This window comes from Phocoena sinus, chromosome 13 (assembly GCF_008692025.1).
Source record: "Phocoena sinus isolate mPhoSin1 chromosome 13, mPhoSin1.pri, whole genome shotgun sequence".
Lineage (NCBI taxonomy): Eukaryota > Metazoa > Chordata > Mammalia > Artiodactyla > Phocoenidae > Phocoena > Phocoena sinus.
Genome location: NC_045775.1, coordinates 39,910,865 through 39,933,150, shown reverse-complemented (window position 1 = coordinate 39,933,150; position 22,286 = coordinate 39,910,865). Strand labels below are relative to the sequence as shown.

At 38.6% G+C, this 22,286-nt stretch overlaps 1 long non-coding RNA gene across 1 annotated transcript in view; it reads left to right on the top strand.

Moving 5' to 3' along the window:
* The window catches only part of LOC116764750, a 159,874-nt gene that overhangs the window by 28,108 nt on the left and 109,480 nt on the right, over positions 1 to 22,286 (top strand). The gene's annotated exons all lie outside the window — the stretch shown is intronic.

Genomic DNA, 22,286 nt, shown 5'->3' with positions numbered 1-22,286 from the left:
TTTTTGAGAAGTTGTGTCATGTAGAACAAGAATGTAAAAAATATACATGTATGAATACATATTAAAAATAACTGTAAAGTAACCACCACCCAGACTAAGAAATAGAAAACTGCCATACCTTAGAAGCCCCTTGTTTGCACCTCTCTGAACACATCTCTCTCCCTCGCCTACAGAGGTAACTGTTATACTGCTTTTTTGAGAAAATCATTCTCTTGTTATTCTTTACAGATTTTACCATCTATATAGGTGGTGTTAAATCATATGTTATTTTTAAAAGAGTTGTATTATAAAAATAACATTTTGCAGTTCCCAAAGAAACCAGGAACAACTAAGCCATAGGAAGGACAGGAATCAATACATTTTGGCACTCTCAGTATCAAGATTTAGAGACCTTTGTTCTAGTTCTCTACCAATTAATGTGCCTCAGCTATTAAAGTATTGAAATAGAAAATCTTATTAGCTGAAATGGCTTTTTCTCCTTTCAGATGTCTACCTCTGATCCAATCAGCTGAGGCTGGGGAGATGGCAACATAGTAGAAAAAGGGCAGCCACAGTAGTCCCAGTCATTTATTCAAAGGTTATATACACTGTTCAGGAAATAGCTAGATACAATGAATAATTCAGTCAATGATGATGTCACTTTATTTATTTATTTATTATTTATTTTTTGCCTGTGTTGGGTCTTCATTGCTGTGCGCGGGCTTTCTCTAGTTGCAGCAAGCAGGGGCTACTCTTCGTTGCAGTGCGTGGGCTTCTCATTGCAGTGGCTCCTCTTGTTGCGGAGCACAGGCTCTAGGCGCGCAGGTGTCAGTAGTCGCAGCATACAGGCTCAGTGCATGGGCTCTAGGGCGTGTGGGCTTCAGTAGTTGTGGCTCGCGAGCTCTAGAGCGCAGGCTCAGTAGCTGTGGCACATGGGCTTAATTGCTCCGCGGCACATGGGGTCTTCCTGGACCGGGGATTGAACTTGTGTCCCCTGCATTGGCAGGCAGATTCTTCACCACTGTACCACCAGGGAAGTCCCGATGTCACTTTAAACAAGTCTGAACTACCATTGGCTTTATTTTCTCATCAATAAATACTGTATTTCACATTCTGTTATAAAATATCTTCAGATCTCTAAGAGAAAAAAATGCTAACCTTAATTCTGTTAATTTGGCATAGGAAATAATTTTCCTTCTTATTATTTTATTTAATTATTACTAGATGTTTCTTGGGTGTCTGTGTTGCCCCTTAATGGAGAAATTCATTGAATCTCACCCAGTGCTGCTCTGCACTGGGCTTGTGCTCTCTAGCCAGGCCCATATCTTCTTCTTTTCCCAAACCAATTAAGAATATCAAATGCCACTTGTTCAATAACAAATGTGATGGAATTAAATGCAATCTTTTCTTTTTACCATATAATTTTAAACATAAATTGTGTATTAAGGATGCAGATCATTGATTCTACCCATCCTCTATTTCTAAAAGATTCTGACTCTTGCCTCCATCACAATAGAGCCCTTGCTGGCCTGTTTGTACAATGTGATCCCACCCCTCCCCTGGACTTAGGCAAGTAAGCAAAGGGCAGACACTTGGCTGGCCCAAGGAGGTGCACCCTATTTTGTAGCTAAACCAATCAAATCCTCCTTTTTGAACATTTGAGAAAGGAGACACAGAAACCTAGGGAGTGGTTAGCTGCATCATTTTCATAGGGGAGCTGGAAAAGGTGACTGCCCTGTTCCCACCCTTGCTTTCTCCTTGAATTCTGTAAGATCAGTATTTCTTAAATCACAGATCAACAGTATAATAAACACTTGAACTAATTTGAGTAGGTTACTTGAAATAAAACTTGTTCTAAAACAAATAGAAAAAAATTTTAAATACTTTTTCCTTTTAAAAAAACTAAGTTATTTCCTAAAACAGTAGTTCTCAAATTTGAGCGTGCATCAGAATCAGCTGGAGGCTTGTTAAAGCACAGATTGCTGGGTCCCATCCCAGAATTTCTGATTCAATATATCTGGGATGGGGGTGGGGCATATAATTCACATTTCTAACAAGCTCCCAGATGATGCTGATATTCCTGGTCCAAGGACCACTCCTTGAGAAACAGTGCCCTAGAAATAATCATCTAAGATGACCATAGCTAACAAGACTTTTTTTTTTAAACCAAAAATTAAGATTCTTCAGAAGAGTGCAATAGTTATGAGTTCATACCCTGGATGAAGCCAGATAACCTAGATGCAAATCCTGGCTCTGCCACTTACAAAGTGGGTAAACTTGGGCAAGATACTTAACCTTTCTCTGCCTCTTCATCTGTAAAGTAGATAGTCTAATAGATAATACCATTAGACAGCCTAGCACTATACAATTCCAGGAATCCCATTCATATAGACTACAACATGAATAGCATCACCTAGAATTGTGCAAAGGGGTCATCCTGTTAGGAGTACTTACCTCATGGAGTTGTGATGATTAAGATCATTGTGAGGATTAAAAGAAGCGGAATGCATATGAAGGGTTTAGAACAGCGCCAGCACATGGTAAGGATTCATTAGGTACTAACTATTAGAAAATGGTCCACATTTTGGCTATGCAAAGAAAATACTGAACACATTGTCATGGTAACTGTATCTTTAGTTAAGAATTAAAGGAGTTCAGGTACCACTGTGCAGGTGTAGTAGATTAAAAAAAATTTTTTTTAAGAGTCGTGTGCTTTGGAGAGCAATTAAGTGGCAAAAGAATGACCCTGATTCTTCCAGGACACAAAACTATCTTTTACCCTCTACACATAACTAGCATAAAATAAAAGTAAACAAATAGTCACTGCTATCCCTAAATTATATTTTAATTCCTGAAACATTAATTCTCTGATTATCAAGAGGTAGTTAGTATAGATTGGACCCTAATGGTTTTAAAAATTAAGTCAATTCATTTCTCCAACATACTGTGTTCTGACTTAAAATATTACTGAAGGGCATAGGTGATAAAGTGCACAATTTTATTTGATAAGATAAGAAACTGCTTTAAGCAAGGAAATTTTTAAAAAAACAAAGTTGTATTTGGAACTGTAGGAATAGTACAAGCCAGGTGAACTTGGTGCCGTAAGAAAAGTCCTTTTTATTTATTATTTTTATTTAAAAAAATTTTGGGCTGTTCCGTATGGCATGCAGGATCTTAGTTCCCTGACCAGGGATTGAACCCCTGCCCCCTGCAGTGGAAGTGCAAAGTCTTCACCACTGGACCGCCAGGGAAGTCCCTAAGAAAAGTCCTTTGAGACATGCATGTGAATGTTCATGGCAATATTATTCATAAGAGCCAAAACCTAGAAACAATCCAAATGTCCATCAACTGGTGAATGGATAAACAAAATGTGATATATTGGTTATCTATTGCTATGACCAAATCACCCCAAAACGTAGTGGCTAAAAACAACAAATGTTTATTTTCTCACCATTCTTGTGAGAAATCAAAGGGTCAGGAATCTGGATCTTGCTTTGTTGGTAACTCTAGCTTAGTCTCTCCTAAGGTTGCAGTCAAGGTGCTGGCCAGGGTTGCAGTCTCATCTGAAGACTCAGCTGCAGAGGAGGGGTATCTGCTTCCATGCTCACTCATGTGGTGTTAGCAGGCCACAGGTTCTCATTGGCTATTGGCCAGAAACATCAGTTCCTTGCTATGTGGACCTCTCTATAGAGCTGCTCACAACATGGCAGCTCAGAATGAGGGATTCAAGAAAGAGAGAGAGAATGAGAGCCCCCAAGATGGAAACCATAGTCTTTTTATTTTAAATTCTAACCTAATTAGATTTTAACCTAATCTCAGGAGTGACAGCCCACTACTTTCTGTTCATTAGGAGTGAGTTACTAGGTCCAGCCCATACTCAATGGGAAAGAATTACACAGGGGCATGCAAACCAGGAGGCAGGGATCATTGAGGGCCATCTTAGAAGCTGCAACCAATGTGATACATCCATACAATGGTACTATTCAGCAATAAAAAGGAACAAACTACAGGGATATGCTACAAATGGATGAACCTCAAACATTTTAGGCTAAGTATAAGAAGTCAGGCATAAAAGACCACATTCTGTATGTTTCTATTATTTGACATTCTGAAAACACAAAATTATAGAAACAGAAAATTATATAAACTCTGTATATTTACTAAAAATCATTAAATAAATACTTACAAAAAAGATGGCATGGGATACAAAACAACTAGCCTGTACGTTTCCAAAAATGTCAATATCATGAAAGGCAGAAGGTATTATGTTAGATTAGAAGAAACTAAAAAGTCATGACAACCAACTGTAATGCATGATCCTGGATTAGATCCTGAATGTGGCAGTGGAGGGCATGGGAGAGATGCCATAATGACATAAGGAAAATTGGAGAAATTACATATGGCCTGTAGATTAGATAAGAGTATTGTATCAATATTAAACGTTCCAAATAATTGTCCTGTGGTTATGTAGGAGAATGCCCTTGTTCTTAATAAATACATGCTCTTTAGGGTGAAGTTGCATGTTTTCTGCAACTACCACTCAACTGGTTCAGGAAAAAAAATTGTATGTATAAAGAGAATGTGGAAGAGTGAGAGCAGGGGCTTCCCTGGTGGCACAGTGGTTAAGAATCTGCCTGCCAATGCAGGGGACACAGGTTCGATCCCTGGTCCGGGAAGATCCCACATGCCGCGGGGCAACTAAACCCGTGCACCACAACGACTGAACCCGCACTCTAGAGCCCACGAGCCACAGCTACTGAAACCTGCACACCAAGATCCCGTGCTCCGCAACAAGGGAAGCCACTGCAATAAGAAGCCCGGGCGCCACAACAAAGAGTAGCCCCCACTTGCCGCAACTAGAGAAAGCCCGTGGCAGCAACGAACACCCAATGCAGCCAAAAATAAATAAATAAATATTTTTAAAAAATGAGAGCAAATGTAATTAATTGTTAACAATTGGTGAATCTGGGTGAAGGGTACATGAGAATTCTTTGTACTCCTTTTGCAACTCTTTTGTAAATTTAAAATTATTTCAAAATAAGAAGTTAAATAAAACAAATCTTTGAATGAAATTCTCCCTCTGTCCCTTAGCTTCCAGCCAGGATCAAATACAATTACCAGTACAAACAGAAAAATCAACAGAAGAAAAAAGAAAACAAATGATTTTTGACCTATTACTTATCAGGTACTATTTTTCTTTGTTTTATTTAATTCTTCTAATGCACTTGGAGCAGTGGTTCTTGGCCTCATCTGTACATTACAATCACCTAGGGATTTTAAAACTCCCTGTACCCTGGCAAAAACCACACCGATGAGGTTAAAAGCTCTGGGGGGGCTTCCCTGGTGGTGCAGTGGTTGAGAGTCCGCCTGCCGATGCAGGGGACACGGTTCGTGCCCCGTCCGGGAGGATCCCACATGCCGCGGAGCGGCTGGGCCCATGAGCCATGGCCGCTGAGCCTGCATGTCCGGAGCCTGTGCTCCGCAACGGAAGCTCTGGGGATCGGACCCCGTCATCAGTATTTTTAAAGTTCTCCAGGTGATTCCATTGTGCAGCCAAGGTTCAGACCACTGTCTTGGACATAAAGCTTTATCATCTCCCTCTTAGAATCGTAAAAGTTGAGGCCCAGGGAGATTTTGTAACTTGCCCAGCTTGCAAAAGTGGAAGAGAGGGTAGATGGACATGGGTACACAGAAAAGAAGCGGCATCCATGTGACCCCATTTTCAGGTTCTTACCACCGCACCTTCTGGCCCTCTTGGGTCTTCACCTGGCTTTCCCAAGTGTGGTCTTCAGACAAGGAGCTGAGTTGGATGCTGCAAAATACAATCAGACTTGCTGTGGATTTTAAGGAACTTATAAAATGAACACAAATATATAAAAGGTAGTTAATATTTATAGAAAAATTGTATAAAAGCACATAACTGCTTTGTGAGAGGGTGAAATCTGGTGATGAGAGTAAATTCAATCCAGAAAGTCTTCTTTGATAAGTGGTCAAGAAAGAGAAATTTACATCTCTAGACATTCCTTCTCATGATAACATATCTCCTTTCAAAACAGACAAAACAGACCTTTTTATTTTAATTGTTAAATAAGAAATTTCGAAAAGACTTCACTCCAAATTTAGAATAGTTACATATGCTTCCTTTAAGCCATGCTTCTCAATAACCTGTAAATCACTAGAAAGAATTATGTCTCATTTTAATTTAGTCCCATCTATTAATTTTTCATATCGCTGAACAGATAATATTCTTGTAATAAACCTTAATTGTTGCTTCTCCTAGGTTTCCCAAACATTTAGAAAATAAGCCTTTTCAAGTGCTATTTAAGCTGAAGAGGAGGAAATTTGACCCACAGTTTATCACTTAGCTCTTTAGCATACTAATATGACTACAATTTGCATTTGACTAGGGGGTTGTTTTTTCACTCTTGTAATCTTGTTGGCAGAATACCACAATTTTTGGTTGACTTTTAAAACAAATTGTCTATCTACTCTAGGGAAATAAGGTGGTGTTAATACAAGAAGCTTGGAAGTTAATTAATTGCTCTGAAACAATTCCATGTTGGTTTAGCCTCTTAGGTGGTGTTATTTGCACAGCTCTCGCTAATGCTAATGATCAATTCACATTGGCATTTAAACAAAATCAACCCTAAGACATTTCTCACACTTCCTAATGAATGATTCTTTTTTTCTTAGTCTCAAGTTATCTAGTCCTGTGGCGATCTAGGATAGCTCTTTTACTTTGATAAGTAAAGTGTGGCTGAGACTTTCCAATAGCTTTTTCAGGTAACTAATTCAGAATGAACTAGCTCTTTTCTAGCTGCTTACCCTTCAAAGAATTTACTTTATGGATACACATAGGAAGGAAATTAACTGCACTGTGTTGAGGCAATCTTACTGGTATCAAGATTTTTTTTTTAATATATTTATTATTTATTTATTTACTTTTGGCTTCATTGGGTCTTCATTGCTGTGCGTGGGCTTTCTCTAGTTGAGGTGAGCGGGAGCTACTCTTCACTGTGGTGCATGGGCTTCTCCTTGTGATGGCTTCTCTTGTTGCGGAACATGAGCTCTAGGAGCGCGGGCTTCAGTAGTTGCAGCATGTGGGCTCGGTAGTTGTGGCTCGTGGGCTCTAGAGCGCAGGCTCAGTCATTGTGGTGCACGGGCTTAGTTGCTCCATGGCCTGTGGGATCTTTCCAGACCAGGGCTCGAACCCATGTCCCTCGTATTGGCAGGTGGATTCTTAACCACTGCGCCACCAGGGAAGTCCCTCGAGATTTTTATTATTAAAAAAAGTAATTAAATATTCTAAGTAATAACATGTTATTCTAAAATAGTCTAAAAATATTTTAGAAATCCTGTAGTAAAAAGCACATTAACTGTAGAGAGAGGCAGGATATCTCTGGTGTAATGATGCCATTACTTTTTGTATGTGGTAAAGACTGAATGTTTGTGTCCCCTGAAAATTCATACACTGAAAGCTCATCTCCAGTATGATGGTATTTTGGAGGTGGGGACTCAGGGAGGTAATTAGGTCATGAGGGTGAAGCCCTCATTAATGGGATTAGTGCCCTTATAAAAGAGACCTCCAGAGGGCTGCCTACCCTCTTTGGCCATGTGAGGACACAACAATCATAATATGGTGGTCTATGAGACAGGAAGTGGGTTCTTACCAGACACTGAATCTGCTAGCACCTAGATTTTGGAATTCCCAGCCTTCAGAACCATGAGAAATACATTTCTGTTGTTCAAGCTACCCAGTCTATGGTATTCTGTTATAGCTGCTTGAATGAACTAAGACAGTATGTGTACAAGAAAACCAGTGTAAGGAGATAGATATAGATATATAGATGTAGGTATAAATATGTATAGGTATATTTATTGGACAATTGTATATATTTACTGGAAATTATATATATAATACATATGTGTAAAATATACATGGAGAGAAACATTTATTTCCTTTTAGGAGACAAGCAAATATTCATTAGGTCCCTGAGCCCAGCTGGTAAGATTGTTTTGGTTAGATGAAAGAGTGTCCATTTCAGTGCCCCACTATATACCTGGGTAACAGGTTTGCATCAGATTTCTCTCTCCTGGGACAAAATGCCTAATACACTCCTTTACAGTGGACAAAGGACTTAAAATATCTGTCAGTTAGGAGTCTAAAATAATTAATTAGTAGTGATAGAATTTCTGGAATGCAGACAAGAGGGAGGAAGGAGAATAAGAAGAATGACACTAAGAGTTACCAAGCACCTACTATATGCAGGACACTATGGTAAACACACTTAACCTATGTTGTCCTATTTCATCCTCTCAGCAGCTGTGAGACAGAGGTACCAACTTCCCCACCTGAAAAATGGTGGAGGTTTAATAACTTTCTGAACATGATAAAGTGATAGAGTGGAGATTCACTTGTACAAAGGATTTGAAGAGTTCTATCCATTTCAAAGTCTGCTTTCTTTTCACTACATCATGCTGCTTTCAGAGTGAAAGAAGGTTCAGGGACTCTCCTGGCAGTCCAGCAGTTAAGACTCTTCACTTCCACCACAGGGGGCACAGGTTCTACCCCTGGTAGGGGAACTAAGATCCCACATCCTGCATGATGTGGCCAAAAAAAGTAAAAACAAAACAAAAACAAAAAAAACAAAGGTTCAGTAAATTCTGATAAAAAAACAAATCTAAAAATTTGATACCCTGTGGAGGGAAACACAACAAGTTTTGGGAGTAGATATGGCAAAAAAGGCATATTGCTCAGGACATGGGAGGAGAAGACTAGAAGATAGCTAGAAATAGAGAACAGAAGGAGAGTGAAGACTTTTCAAGGACCCAGGACGAAGAATCGAATGTGCTTGGGTAACTGACTAGGCTAAAAACTCTCAGTATAGATTTCTTCTAAGTTGAACAAAGATGAACTGTGAACCTGTATATGCTTACCTCTATGCAGCTATGGTTTTCAAAGAATAGTTTATCACTTGTAGTGGATTCAAGAAGATTAGCCTGTATTTGTTGCTGTCATTGAGAATTTAGTAAGAGGAGGAATGTAAGAAAAATGAGGGCATTTCTCTAAGATATACACAGGGGAATGAAATTATTGGAGCCACAGGTGTGTGGATCTGCATCTTAACTGGTTATTACCAAAGTTGGGGAGGATAGCTTTTCCTAGAAAGTCACTCCAAGAATATATTCTGACCTCTCTAGGGGAGGAAAAGTGTTATTCAACCCAAGTTCATGTGCCCAACATATGGTGAGGCCAAACCAACCAAAACATCGAAGTTTGGAGCAGAGAAAGGTTTATTGCAAGGGGAACAGGCTGCTTATGCTCAAAAAGCCCAAACTCCATGACGGTCTTTGGGGGAGAGTTTTTATAGGCAAAATTTGCGGGGAGGACTACAGGGTGTATGACCTTCCTCTGATTGGTTGGTGGTAAGTTAACAGGGTGGTGTTCCAAGAATCTCAATCATCAGCCTTCTGATTCCAACCAGTCTGGATTCCCTGTGCTTATGCTCAGCCTGAAGTTACCATCCTCCACCTGGGGGCCTTAGTTCCTATAGGAACTCAGAGATAAATATCAGATTGCTATACATATCCCCCAAGGAGGAACCAGAACCCTGCCCCATAGTTGCACTATTGTTTCTTGACTGCCTTTCTTTTGTTTCTTCATTCCCTCACTTTCCTAATTAGTAACCATTTGAATCTGCCCTTTGGAACTCAGGGAAGGCCTAGGAGGCTGGAAGCCTTTTTCCCACAAACAAGAAATGTTGGACACAGAAAGTCTTTTGTACCAGGTAGGGCCCCACAGGGTCCTGCTTGGTTTCAAAAGGAAACTGACTTCAGTCTAACAACAATTCACCAATCTCTTCAAGAACCCATTATGAATGTGGCATTGGATTCTGGAAGGTGCCGATAAATCTTCAGAATGTCTCCTGCCTTTGAGGAGCTGATTATATGATGTGGAGCTAGAGCATAGACCTCTGAAACACTAAATACCCATCATAGATGCTGAGTATATGTGAGGGGCTGCCTCGGGAAGTCAGGGGTTGGAGAGGGGTGTTGATAAGGAAGGCCTCCTGAGGGACTGGAGCAGGGCCTTGAAGGCCAGGGAGGTGAGAGAAATTTGGTCAGGGCAAAGAAGAGAAGGAAAGAGAACCAGGTGGGAATATCCAGGCTTGGATCTTCTGAGTCCTGATACATACATATGATATCCACACCGATATATATACAATATGTGCATGAGTGTGAGTATGGCTATATTTCTTTACACTTTAAGAGTACATTACACTTATATTAGTGATAGGTATAAGTTAATACAACCACTCTGAAGAGCCATAATATCCAGATAATTTGCAGCCTTTGTTCCAACAATTTTATTCCTAGGTATATATCCCAGAGAAAGTCCCCCTTACGTGCTCAGGGGGATATGAATAGAATGGTCATTGCATGTTTTTAACAACAAGATATTAGAGCCAACTTACACGTCAATTTATAGGAAAATGAGTAAAAAGAATGCAGCATATTCATCCACTGGAATATCTATGATACAACAGTTAAAATCAATGAAATGGAGCTATATACACAAACATGAATAAAATTCAAAAACAATGATAAGGGATAAAAGCAAATTGCAGAGTATATTCAGAATGATATTCATATAAAGTTTTAAAAACATGCAAAACAGTCCTATATGTCACATATATGTAGTAAAAATATACTACACTACTACCTGTCAGTGTGGTAAAAAATAAAAATAACCTTCGTGGTAGTGGTAACCCCTGACAGTGACAAAGTTTAATACAACTGGGAAAGGGCCTTCACCAATTTGTGTAATAATTTATTTTTTAAACGGTGTAATAGGTCCATGGGTGCTTATTTTGTTGATCTCTAACATTTTGTATGCCTGTAATGTTTCAACTTAAAAACATTAGAAGAGGTAAAAAGAAGACCAAAAAGATACACAGTGAAATGCTTAATAGTATTTGTTGAGATTATAATGCAGATTAAATTTTCTTCTTCATTTTCTATATTTTTTAAAATAAATATATCATTTTTATTTAAAGTTTTATAGATGAAAACAACTTTTAAAAACAGATGCATTACAGAGCCATGCCATTTTGCAAGGGCCTAGAATAGTGACCGGTGTATATTAAAGTCTCAATAAATATTTACTGAATGAATGAATGAATGAAATGAATGGATGAATAATTGAGACCTTAGCAATACAGGCCGGTAGGGAGGAAGAGAAAGTAGGAATGGTGGAGGCAGGCAAGTGCCTGAGGCAGATCCTATATGGTACAACGTACAGTGGCCATATTCCTATTCCTAAGGAGTAGAAGCAATTCAGGTATAATGAGGTTGGGCAGAGGCAGAAATGTTAACCTGATCACTTTTCCCCACTCTCAACTAACTATTCCTACCTTCCTTCTCTTTCTCACCTACCTGTGTTGCTGAGATTCATTCCTAGCACCTAAGCCTACCTATCACCATCTGTAGGACAAGTGGGAATGTTTGTATATAAATGGCATCCATGGTCTAAACAGCTAGCCTAGGTAACCTGGGTTGTATCTAGACATGGAATGGATAAAAGCCAGTTAATTTGCACTAGTATTGTCTCTGTTTGGGCCGCTATAACAAAGTATCAAGGATTGGGTGACTTATAAACAACAGAAATTTATTTCTCACAGTTTTGGAGGCTGGAACTCCAAGATCAGGGTGCCAGCATGGACAGGTTCTGGTGAGAGCCCTCTTCTGGGTTGCAGACTGCTGACTTCTTATTGCATCTTCATACAGCAGAAGGGGCAAGGGAGCTCTTTGGGGTCCCTTTTATAAGGGCACTGATCCCATTCATGAAAGCTCCACCCTCATGACCTAATTATCTCCCAAAGGTCCCACTGGCTAATGTTGTTACTTTAGGAGTTAGAATTTCAACATGAATTTTGGGGGGACACAAACATTCAGTCCATAATAAGCATCAAACCCTCAAAATATTATCTCAAATATTTCATTAAGCTGGGGCTGAGGCACCATAGAGAGATTATATGGATTCAGTAATACATTCCCTTGCTTTAAATGAGTCCATATTTTTATTTGTACCAAAGTTCTTATACACCCAAGCAGAATTATATACCACTTGGTAAGAGTCTGCTTATTAAACTGATGAACAAGGTAATTCTTTGGGCTTAGGCTATCTGAGGAAAATACAACATGAATCTGCACAGAAAATAGCAGTAATCTTCTAAGTACAGACAAGTCAATTGTATTTGTTGTGCGCTAACAGAAAGACTCCTGGGTTTTAGTAGATAGCCCACTATATAATCATCCTGGCTGAATAGGCTCAGATACTTTGTTTTGAAGGGAGTGCAGAAATCCTGCAGGTTTAATTGCCAATAAATCAGCATGACCTCCACTCCCTGGCACTCCTTTTCTACAATGATCTTTTCAACCAGGAAATGAAGAGATGGATTTTACAGTGTGTGTGTGTACTGCCTATGGTAAGATAACAGAATTATACTTGCCATTTTCTCCATTACAGGCTATGCTAGATAATGAAGGACTCTATTAATGACATGTTCTGTTTGCTTTAGGTTATTTTCATCTTGTATTGTAGTTACTTCTTTTTGTTATTATGGAGAGCTGTCTTTCTTTTTAAAAAAAGAAACTTCTATCATTAATTCAATATTTTACCATCAGCAGAGATTTTATTCCCCAGTTAATTCACAAGAATTTGCATTAAAATATTCTGGATCACTCAAAAAGCTATTCACGAACTGATTGAATTGGATGTTACTCTTAGCTGATTTTCAGATTTGGTTTAAATAGCTATTTTAAATTAATATTTCCAATTCACGACTATAACCAATAGAGACATTTTAACACTCATCCATACCCAATGTAACATAAACCTGCTGTTTGCACTGTTGAATTGTTTGTATGTTGACGTTTATTTTAGTTTGAATGAATAATATTCTGTGGTAGATATTTATTTAGATTTTTATACGAACACTATAAGAAAACATCAAAATTTAAAACTATTAAATAGTAGGTTCCACTTTGTGCTTAATTTCGGAGTGCTACTGCTACCTATTCTGAATTTAGGATGATGCTTTTCTTGCCTGACCACAGGGTGTTGGACCAGATGATTCCTTGAAGCTCTGTCTAGCTGTAAGATCTCTGATGCAACCTGCTGGGTCAGGACACCACCTTATTATGGGCTGTGTGCTGGACAATATTGTTGTGCTTTAAATATACATTTAAAAATGTTTTAAGGGGCTTCCCTGGTGGCGCAGTGGTTGAGAGTCCGCCTGCCAATGCAGGGGACACGGGTTCATGCCCTGGTCTGGGAAGATCCCACATGCCACGGAGCAGCTGGGCCCGTGAGCCATGACCGCTGAGCCTGCGCGTCTGGAGCCTGTGCTCCGCAACGGGAGAGGCTACAACAGTGAGAGGCCCGCGTACCACAAAAAAAAAAAAAATGTTTTAAGAGTGAGAAGATTCTGGGATGATGGCAGCAGTGACATAGTTTTTTAATCTTTCCAAATCCCCATATTACAATACCTAGAGCCACTAGATAGCAAAACCAAAAACATTTGTCATAAAATTAGATGATAAGGTATCCCCAGAAAACCCAAACTACAAGCAAATGAGAACAAGCCACTAAAATCCACAAGACCTTCCATTTGTGTGGGAGAAAGCATAGGAAAGCAATAGGGCCTCTGATGCACCTGAAAACAGAGTAGAAAAAATAGCCAATAGATATTTACTGGAAAGGCAAAAGACCAATTTGTGAATAGCAGTTGAAATTGGGAGGTGTTTCCCCTACTCCAATGGCAGATGAATGTGAGAGGCCTACAGGGAGGATGGAAGGGACTAGAACAAATTGGTCTCAATAAGCTTATGAAATTACCAGCTAGGGCTCCCTTCCAGAATAGAGCCTGACCCAGCCTTCTGAGAGTAGAATCAAAATTAATCAAGATAAAGGCAATATAGACAAAGGAAAGAGAAGAACCACAGGCAGGACATCTCAGGAAGCAAGCAGTTAACACTTTTTAACCCTTCATGGAAACAAAAGAGGGAGCTCTGTGAGGTTAGCAAAGCTACCCTGAACCATGCCTCCTTCTAAAAATTCAGAAATCTCTTTTCACATAAAAATCGACAATAAATTAGTTACTATACCAAAAAAAGGGGGAGGGGAAAATAAGGAGCAGAATGACATCACTTCCAACAGTGAAAGGACATCAGAAACATGTGTCCACAGAATACATCGAGACCATAAGCTTTAATTTGACAATAATCTAAAAGGTATTAAGAAAAACAATCTAAATGATATTGACATGAAAAAAACATATCACATTTTATTTTAAATGTAAAATTAAAAATAAAAAATCATTTTAGAAATGAAGGCTTAACTAAAAAGAACACAAGAGAACATATAAATAATATCTTAAGGGAAATAAAAGATGAAAAGAGTAAGAATTTTTCAAATGAAAAAGAAGTTAAAAGATTTGGAAACAAGTCAAGAGAAAGTGACAAATTAAAGGCAACAAAGATCCAACATATAGATAAAAGGAAGTCCTCAAAAAAGAAATCAAAGTGAAGGAACAAGTCAAATACTAAAAAACATAATTCAAGAAAACTTTGCTGAAATAATAAAGAAAAAATAACTTAAATTACATGTTGAAAGAGTACACCATGTATCAGAGTATTCACCAGGACAACCCCAAGACATAATTTAGTAAAATTAATGGACTTTAAAGAAAAAAGGAAAAAATCCTTTAGATATATAGGCAAAAGGAACATGGGATTTATATGACAAACACAATGAGATTATCATCAGACTTGTCAACACTTTATGCCAGACAGAAATGGAGTAACATATTTAAGGCACTCAAAGAAAACAAATGAGAATCAAGGATAAACTGCAAAGCTGACCATCAAGTATAAAAAGCACAGACAAGTCTTTATCAACATGCAAGAACTCTGAGAATATCACTCTCATTTTCTCACTGAGGAGTCTATTAGACAACAACCTTTGGACAATCAAACTGACTAAAGAGACATTGCTATTAGGCCTGCTAATGAGCATTAAACAAATAATTACGTGTACGACTAGGATTAAATAAGGATTAAAAGGGATAGTATGGTATGTAATGGCTCTCTGACAATGTAGATACAGTACAACTACTAAAACTGGGAGGAGAATGGGGAGAGGAATATGGGAAAAATTTTTGTCTGTTCTCAGTAATTCTATTTGTATTTTTCTGAGCCTGTGATGTATATAAAGCAGGGTAATATAAATAGCAGTTATGGAATATTTGAATTCTATCTTACCCTCTGCCCTTGAGTACCAGCATTTTCAGTGTGGAAGACTAAATATAGGAGGGGTTACATAGAAAAACCTACTGTCCTGAATTTGAATTGAAAATATCAATATTAACTTAGAGGTATTTTATGTTTAAAATGTATGTTTTTCTGTAGCTGTGTGTTGTTTTATAATAGAAAGGTTTTTCATGTCTCCATCCACTGAAGAGGCCTAGAAACAGTGACAAATCCTGTAGTCATGAGCATACCTAGCAGCCAGATTGTGATCTTGAAAATATCATTTCTCCCTAAAAGAAACCTGTGCTTCTCGGGGAAATGGGTGCTTTCAGCTCTTGGGTAATGTATTAGTTTGCTAGGGCTGCTGTAACAAAATACCACAATTGAGTGACTTAAACAAGAGAAATTTATTGTCTCACAGTTCTGGAGGCTAGAAATCCGAAATCAAGGTATTGGCAGGGTTGGTTCCTTCTGAGGGTCATGAGGGAAGGATCTATTCCAGGCCTCCCCTCTTGGCTTGTCATCTTTTCCCTATGTTTCTTCACATTGTCTTACCTCTATATGTGTCTCTCTGTCCAAATTTCCCCCTTTTTTCATAAGGACACTAGTTAGATTAGATTAGATTAAGGCCCACTCTAATGACCTCACTTTAGCTTAATCACCTCCGTAAAGACCATATCTCCAAATAAAGTCACATTCTGAGGTACTGGGGTTAGGACTTCAACATAAAAAATGGGGGAGGGGGTGCAGTACAATTCAACCTATAGTAGGCAGTAAATGTACAGGATAAACTTCAAGTGCCTTGTTATATTAGATAGTGAGGAAGTTATTAAGATTTACTGGGGTCATAGCCAAAGGCCTAGGAGCCAACCTAAAGAAAAGACAGGACAGTTACAATTTGAAGACAATTACAAATTTACAATAAAATTACAAGTTTTAATATCTATTAAAGTAGTCAACCTCCTTAAAGTAGAGGTCAGTAGAGAGCTAATTCACTCTTGAAAACTGACAGTGCAAAAGAATCAACTATTTATCCTACTTTTCCTATATGAACAGTGCCATTGTGTCTCTTAATAGTAAATGAGGGGAAGCATCTTTTTATAAAAGCATTCGGGCTAATAATTTTAAAAGAAATAACAGATTTAGAGTATCACCATTTTTCAACCCTCAACAAATTAATGGTATAGTCACTGAGCATCAACATGCTGCTGACATCACAAAAGGAGAGACAACCAGATGTGTGCCTCCCAGTGAAAGAAAACGTCATCAGCTATTGTCTTAGTCCCCTGGGGCTAATATAACAAGATACCACAGACTGGGTGGCTTATAAACAGCATAAATTTAGTGCTTACAATTCTGGAGGCTGCTAGCATGGTCGGGTGAGAACCCTCTTCTGGGTTGCAGACTTATCATTGTATCCTCACGTGATGGAAGGCCCTAGGGAGCTCTGTGGGATCTCTTTGATAAGAGTTCTAATCCCATTCATGAAGGCTCCTCCCTCATGACCTAATCACCTCCCTAAGGCCCCACCTATTAATACCATCATTTTGGAGGGTTAGGATTTCAACATATGAATTTAGGGGGGACACAAACATTCAGACCACAGCACCTAGTCTTCCCAGAGGAAGACTTGAATCTAATCATGCCTCTGGACCCAGCAAACAATATAAAGGAAATGAAGACAGAGAAACTTGTTGAACCATGGGTGTACAGTCAGCAGCATTTAGAGTGTAGGAGAGTGTACAGGTTAAGTGATCTGTGTTCTTTAACAGGGTGTAAAGAAAAGTATTGGAGGAGGAACCTATAGATTAAAAGAGACTTAAAAGAAAACATTGCTTAGCAGATAAGACTAAATAATAGTCCAGGAATGTACACTTGGATGTCTTATTACACTTGGGTGATAATACTGTAAAGAAAGCCATGATTGCTATAATGCTCAGAATGGTGGCTACTTTTGTGGAGAGAGGAGGTTATCATTGGAATGAGTATATGGAGGGGCTTTTGGGTGGGGGTGAGGGTTGGCAGAGCTCTATTTCTTGGCTTGGATGGTGATTACAAAAGTGTTTGCTTTGTAATAACTCATTAAGCTACATATTTGTTTTGTGTGTTTTTCTGTACCTGTTTTATTTTTTCAGTAAAAAGTTTGTCTTCTTTTTGTTTTCGTTTTGTTTTGTTTTAAGAGCAGTGCAAAACATAAAGAGCTTTAGTAGAGACTTGTGCTGTATGTTGATTTCATTTCAGGACACTTCTCAGTGTCTTCCAAAAAACCTAGTGTGACCACATTTTCCCATTAAATTTAGCAAAGCCTGTTCTTGGCTTAATAGACAAACATACATTTCCGTCTACAACCTGATTTAATAAAAGCATAGAAAGAAAGCAGTGAGAGGCCAGCAAAGTAAAAAAAAAACAAACATGTTTTACCATCCAACCATATTTCTGCAAAAAGTAATGTTAAGCAAAATTGGGAAAGCATAGGTAGGTATAAGTATGGCAGCATTAGTAGAGTGGTATCATAAAATGTCCCCGAGAAGCTGTAGAATCCCATATTGTTCAAGTTTACAGCTTCACTCCATTCAATTAGACAAACAAAATGGCTTTTATCCGTTTGATCCATTGGTCTTTTGACTTTAAGCTACAAAGGAGACAAGTTTACAGGCCTTAAAGACAAATCAGTCTTTAAGTTGTCAGCAAAGATCTCTGAAAGCTAACTTTCCTGAAGTACTAATTAAAGCAAAGAACGAGAGTCCATTGTGTAACCAATAACACATTCCCTGTGACGAGTGATAAGAGGGCCATGATATCCGTATCAGACAGTGTGCAAGTATGTATTGAGCACAGGTTTTCCTATGGAGTCTCAGTTTCACATACGGGGTTGGAGCTCCAAATATATGGTCACCATACTTATTTTACAAAATCGTCCTTTGTCTTCTTTCCTCTAATCTTAATGAAAGCAGGGCTGTACTTGCAAGTAGACCTGACAGATGAATTTAACACATTCTTACAAATTTAAGTTATTTTAACCAGCCCAAGGGAGTTCCCTGGAGGTCCAGTGGTTAAGACTCCATGCTTCCACTGCAGGGGGCATGGGTTCGATCCCTGGTTGGAGAACTAGGATCCCACGAGCTGCGCAGCGTGGCAAATAAATAAATGAATGAATAAATGAATAAATAAACGAACCAGCCCAAGAGGTTCTAAGGATGTGCCTCAAAACCCCCCAAGATGCCAATGGAGTTGTGGGGGGAGGTTAGTAAGCAGGCAGTTATTTAAATCCTATCAATTATTTGAGGCCCAGCTCAGCATCATCTCTCTGTTTTCCAAGCCATTTAAGAGCATTATAGACTGAACCACTCATAACCTAACTTTCAAGATTATTTTGTCAAAACAATAGTGGTTTTATTGCTACTATCGCGTATTGTCCTCCAACTACTTTATGATTGTTAATTTTGTGTCCCTATCTGGTTACAAGGTTTCCTAAAGGCAGCAATTATGTCTTATAATTTCCTGTATTCTCCACTGCATATAGAAAACACTCAATACTCATTGATCTCATTCACTAATCCTTTAATTCATCCATTTATTCAATTAACAATATTTTTTCAGGGCCAAATATGTGCTGTCCTTTCTGCCAGGTTTATAGCTATGAGCAAGTTTGTGCTCTTATGAAACTTCCATTTTAATAGTTGGCATAAGGAAAACCCGAGGTACTTTTTTCCCTCCCAGACTTTGGACTCTAAAATGACTAACTTTCCAGCAGTAGCAGGGGCTAAACTGCCATTTGTCTAAAAAGAATTCCCAGCCCATTCTGCTGCTTAGTGGTAGGCAAACTAAAAGAAAGGAAAAAACAAAGCAGGTTCAGCATGTGTGAGTTCTTTCTGATTGCTCTCCCCTTCACTGAGGTGGATTCTTCAAAAGCCAAGTAGAACCTTTCAAAATCCTGGGGTGGGAGGGGTTTTACATAGTTTCTCTTTGACTCCTGTACTTTTCCCCATTACTTTCCCTCAGATATACACTATTTTATATATTTATGTACATATGTAGGCATATACACATATGTGTATGTGTATGTATGTACACGTGTGTGTATGTGCATAATAAGGTTTGTCTCTCGTCCCCCCTTCTCTAGAGATGCTTTTAATTTTAAAGTAGTAATCACCCTAGTGCCCTTTGCCCTCTAGAGTGATTTCTCAAAGGCAGGGCAGTGCCAAAGCTGTAAACCTTTGCCTTGCCTTTGTGGTTCTCTTTTTGATGTTGGAGCTTTCTCACCACCTGCTCTTTTTGTCTAAGCAATTCCCAGGCTTCTATAATTCTGGGAATTTGGCTACTACTTAACCATTGTTATTTATTTCATCAATAGTGTTAAAGTGGCAAATTTTATAGTACTGTGACAACAGTAACATTGATTCTCAAAGAAGGTGTTTTCCTGGCTTTATTTGTTTTGATAAAATAATCTTGGACTGAAAAGAGAACTAAATACATTTGCCTCAGGCCAAATGTCCAAGCTTTATAATGCATAAAGCATAAAAATGATAAAACTCTGCCCTTAAAAAATAATTATAGTGCAAATTGGTGCCATGCTGCAGATAGTGGTAAAAATTAATTAATTGATAGATAGATACAAGTACTTTCTGAAGGAGGGAAAAAGTGAAAAAGTCACAGTGTCTAACTTCAATAAATATAAAATCACCCCTGTATCCCAGTGCTGCTACCAGAACAACATATAGTGAGCACAATAATACTTGTTGAATGAGTGAATTCAGTTCACTTCTTTTATCTACCACTCTCAGATTCCTAATACTTAAAGAGTGGATTATCTATGAGGATAAGGAAACGTGTTATGAATATAAATAATAATAGGATTATAACAAATCCTGTGTCCTTTTAAACCAGTACCTCTATGGTCAAAACTTAGTGCTGTAAGCCAGGGCTCATGTAAATAATTGTTTACCCACTCTTTGTACATCATTTGAGTAATCCAATTACAGACAGATGGGAAGATGAAAGTCTCCAAAAAAGGAACCAGGAGTATTTTTCTTGTGAAAATGCACAGACATTCTAAATACTTCCAAGGTTGTCAGATGTCTTACTGTTCCGAGGTGGGGCTAAGTGTCTTTGAAGAAATACGAATTAATGGGTTTTCATGTGGGGTGATTGTTTTTATTTGTCCAAGTAGAAAGGGCACGTGGGAAGCAGATGGTTGTCATTGGCACAGAATGGCTCTAGATGACTGTACTGTTCCCAAGTTGAGCTATGAGGAAGCTCAGACCAATTTGGCTGTGGACAGACAATCAGTGAAACTTGTGGGTAACTGTGGAGAGTCTTTCCTACATGTACTCTGACCTGAACTTTATGCTGCCAGGATCTCTGTGTAGAGAGATTTGTTTACCTCTCAAGAGACTTTTGAAATGATTCAAAGTCCTGAAGGACTAAAGGATTCTAGTTAAATAAGTACAGTTTGTGTCCCTTTTTCATACCAGAAGTGACAGAAAAGATATCAAAATTCTTTAGGTTTCCTCTTTATTTGTACAAATGGAATGACAGTAATACAGTGACCCTGTAGAGCCTTAGGCTGAGTGAAGCAGTTTGTCTTATCAAAGCAGTTTCTCTAACAGTAGGTCACGGGGAGCAGGGGAGTGTATTTCTACCCCTGAAAGATATAGCTTACAATCCTCGAAGTAAGTATAGGACAATTAATTCTATGTTAATATGTTGTTACTGACCTATGAACTCAAGCTATAATTTTCTCATATAACATATTTGAAACAGCCAGCTTGCCTATTTCCATAGCCCACAAAGCTAAAATATTCTTTCTAATTTGTCTAACAAGTGAGTGGAGCTCAAAGTTTGGGGACAAGATTTTGCAGCCTGGTGAGCTGCATAATGCACATTGACGACTGAAATATCACGCAAATCAGTGAAAAACTCTGTAAACCAAAAGTGTTTAACTTGAGAAATAAATCTGTGTGTATACTTAAATAATAGGTTTCTCTATATTTACCCCGACTTGTTGAGCTATGTTTAGTCATATTCATTCATTTATTTAACAAATATTTATCAAGCTCCTTCTATGTGCTGAGCTCTGATGTAGGCACTAGGAACATCATAGTAATTGAAACAGATAAAAACCGTGACGCTTATACTCTAGGGTGTTTCAGGATAATGATTCAGTGTATGAGCCACATTTACAGAATTGATTCCAAGATTGTTCCAACTGACCCGTTTTATTTTAGTCTGTCTCTGACCACTCTTGGCTCTCAATTTTTCTTCAGTTTCTTTTCTGCCTAATCACTTTAGTTTGGCACATTGATTGACAAACTTCCACTTTGTCCTTCATATTCTTCGCTTTGTTCTTAGTCTTTCAAAAACTGTCTTTCCCTTCTGATGTGTCTCCCCTGAGAACAAATGACCCAGTGATAAGCCTCCTGGTGTGCAACTCCCAGAGCCCATCACATTTGTGTACAGCTCATACCAGAGATGGCCTGGGCCATGAGCAGATGCTAGACAGTGGACCTGTGTTTTGTTCTAAGTTACAGAGTGCATAGTTGTGCACGGTAAGGAATATTTCTGAGCAGAGCTTCTACTTAACCCAGTGGAAACTGAAAACAAACAAGGTAGTACCCAGGCAAAATTAAGAAGCAGAAAAAGATGAATCCACTCTCTTACACTCCTGTTTTCTTTCCCTTTTTCCACTTAGTAAACTTTTTCTATCTTTTAACATACTGCTTTAGTCACTTTAGGAGCCAGCCAAAAAGAATGTCTCTTCTCTAATCTGTCCCTCCTGCTCTCACAGAAGGAACCCTGGCTGCAGCAGTTTAACGACTGACCCCTAAGAGCTACTAGGAGTGGGAAAATGTGCCTCAGGGGTTCCTTCCCTGCACCGTTAACTTTAAGTCTTCATTCATTATGTTAAGCCTTAAGTGTCCCAGACACCAAGATCTACAGCAACTACCCTATGTTTCTGCAGAATAGTGATAACTAGATTGGTTGAGTGCTTACCA